The sequence below is a fragment of the Pinus tabuliformis genome, chromosome 4_2, assembly GCF_031772625.1.
Source record: "Pinus tabuliformis cultivar Carrire ecotype Pingquan chromosome 4_2, CPIR1, whole genome shotgun sequence".
In the NCBI taxonomy this organism is placed as follows: Eukaryota; Viridiplantae; Streptophyta; class Pinopsida; order Pinales; family Pinaceae; genus Pinus; species Pinus tabuliformis.
In genome coordinates, this window is record NC_142304.1 from 375,111,211 (window position 1) to 375,114,726 (window position 3,516).

At 38.1% G+C, this 3,516-nt stretch overlaps 1 pseudogene; it reads right to left on the reverse strand.

The window, feature by feature from the left end:
• Positions 1-2,297: 2,297 nt before the first annotated feature.
• On the reverse strand, positions 2,298-3,271 carry LOC149169495 (putative pyridoxal 5'-phosphate synthase subunit PDX1 pseudogene; annotated as a pseudogene).
• Positions 3,272-3,516: the final 245 nt, after the last annotated feature.

Genomic DNA, 3,516 nt, shown 5'->3' on the forward strand with positions numbered 1-3,516 from the left:
ATCCATAAGATTTATAAACCATAATATCATACCAATGCACAACCATTATATCAAGCCATACAATGTTCATCATCACTAAAACAAAGTGTTATCACTGAAAACCCTAATCATGCATACATCATAATGTATATGGTACTATTCTGAAGAATAACCATGCATATACACGCTTCCTCTGAAGAATATTTCTGTACATATCTCAGATCATTGACTATTGAATTATCTGTCTAACTAAATCACTAGGTCGGTTACTAAATACTGAATCACAACAGATACAACAATACTGACTTACTAAAATCACCAATCATAATGCATCATCATCACTTATCAATGTACCAAACCTCATTCAACCCAATCCACACTATCAAAGACAGATCATTAGGATAGATATATCATCAATAAACAATAGCAAACAAAACAAGACTCTTCAAATGTCATCATCAAGCCATACTATAAAAACCCATAATACATACATGACCTCCATGAAGCATATCAGCATATGTATGTGACTATCATGCATAACATCGACGTATAGATCTCGACATATAGAATAAATTCACATAATTTATACACGACTATATGAAGCCATACTCACATATGTGCATGACTATCTAGAGACAAACTTGAATACAGATCTGGAACATTTCGTTGCAAATACAATTTCACTGTTCGCAACTTTTACTGTCAGAATTACAAACTTCTGAACAATTGATTAACATCATAACATAATTATAACCATAGATATATCATTACTTAGATATTTTCAAGAAGTAAATCAAACATTCATATATGTTAACATACTTTAGATCTTTCATATATGAGTCTTCTCCTTGCTCCCTGGTGCACATCTATTTTGGATTAGATTACACATGAATAACCCAATACATGAAAACCTAACACCTTGATTTCCATATCCTTATATAACTTTAGCCTTAGCCAATACCTTATGTCGTAATGTTGTTGGTATTCTTTTAGGTGATAAAATAACCATTGTCACTTCCATTACTATGGGTCAATACCATGGTAAAGACCCCTAGTATTCAAATTACCATAGTGTAGATGTTGTATGTGACTTTCTCTGATAGGACCTATGTATGTACATGATCCTTCTTCATAGGATACACATATAGTTTCTCAATATTTACCTTTATCGTGAACTGGCATTCCTTTATTCATATCATATGTAGCGTTTGTATCACTTTCCATAAACATCTTATTATTATAATGTTGACATCTTTATCAAGTAGGTTTTCATCAAGGACGACACATTAGCTATTATTCCAACAAAATTAATAGGAGATATGACTTAAGATCAAGGAATAGATCTCAAATACTAGACCAGAACGACAAACCTACACATCATGCTAGATTTAAGAAATATAATGAGGGGAAAATTCCTATTGACCCTGATCATACCATGAATAGGGAAACCTCATACCCCAGTAATTCTAAGGTCAACTTTTTAAAGGTGGGGCATATACCAACACAATCCTAAATAGTGCATCAGGAAAACGTTAAGAAATTGACTGTATAACATAAATAATTACCGGGAGGAATAAATATAAAAATAAACAGCAACAACCATAAACACATAAACACACATGTTTATCCAGGAAAACCCCAAATCGAGGGAAAACCCAACCTAATGATATCTCATTAGCATTCGCCAAAACCCTGGCCAATCCGACCAAGTGAGCCTTCACCGCTCACCTCCAGGCCTGCTTTACAATGAACTCCTTCCAACCTTTTATAAGCTCCATTACATATAATACCACGGGTAGAATACAATGGGTGCGCAATACCATGCGCCCCAAAACCATCAATTTTTATCTGGTCAACTTTCACTCTATCCCGAGTCAAGTTTATCTAACAATTCCCCCCCTTAAACTTGACTTGGGGTGCCTTGACTAACTCCAGCCAAAACTGCTAAGTGAGACAATCCCACTCACTCTAGCCCTTACCCCTCTCAGAGTTTTTACATGGGGTATTGTTAACGCAACATCCCCCCAATCACCTAGGTTTAACCAGATATTGCTAGTGATTATCCAGGGGTACACATGCCTTACGAGGTCTTATAGTAGTATGCCCATTTACATGCAATAATTTTGATTTCATAAAACTTTTTTTTTGTTTATTGCTGCTATTATTCTAACCCATCCTCTCTCAATTTGATTTGCTCAAAAAACTTCTATCAAACCGCTCCAACTGCAAACCTGACAAGAACCTCATAGATTCCAACACCGGTGGCCTCACGTAGTAGAAACAACATCTTCATCGAATTAAATTGTTACCATAGAATTCTAATGAAGATCAATCCCAAGACCCTTTTTTTGGGTCTGAACTAAATCTTTATAGTTAATATCTAGGTCGGCCATGCTGGAACTAACCTTCGCCAGAATATACAAATCGTTATAATGTGCCATGGCCTAGACGAATGCCTGAACACATGACGCTAGATCCTCACAATCGAAAACAAAAGAATCCTCAAAAAACCCCATCTCACCCAATTTCCATCAACATGGCTGCATCTATTGGGGTCACGATCCCTCCAAACCCAAACATAATCACTAGCAAATGCCTCAATTGCTTCGTCAATTTCACCAATTCGAAAGGGGGATTTATCCCCTTCGTGAACGTGTAAAGCTGATCCTCGTTAATAATCTGCAGCCTCCTAACTTGCCTGAGCATGAAGCACAAGTTTTTGATGGCCTCCACCACATTGTTGGATCGATTCCCAGTCATCCTCACCATCATCGTACCCTCCACAATACGACGCAGGGCCTCCCCAAGGTCCCTGCAGCCGCAGACAAATGGACACAAAAAATTGTGTTTGTTTGTAAAATTCGAATCATCTATCGGTGTCAGAGTCTCACTCTCGTCTATGAAATCCAAGCCCACAACTTCCAAGATCTAGGCGTCCATGAAATGTTCGATTCGGGCACGGGATATGATAGGAATACTGACGGATTTCTTGATTTGCCGAACCAGAACAAGATCGATCATTCTGTTAACGACGTCCCCAAGAAGCCATGTCGTTGTCACTGCTACGGCTCCAGTCTCTCCTGCGATTCGGGCCGGCTTGGGATTATTCACATTGACGATCACACTACATTGCAATCTGGAATGCTAATGCAACCACTTCCCGGATTCCTCCAAGAAAATCTGAGGTCACTCGAACCAACCACAATTATCGAAGATGCCATTTTCATCACTTCAAACGTGTCACAAATCTGAAAAAGTGACAGAACACTCAACCTTACACGTTCACATCCATATCGACACCATTATGTTGAAATCACCCTTTAGATTTTAGCGCATGCATCATCAATTTCATATAAACATGGCCTTGAAACCCTTTCTGGGATCTTAAATCTATGCAGATCAGGCCTACCACATTATGGATCCGCCCTACAACCACTTGCACCTAGATTTGATCTGTGCCCAGATCAACATCGATTTCTCTAACGCATATGTGAAAACTGCATCACAATTCGACCACTAGTAATATAGTAGTCTCAT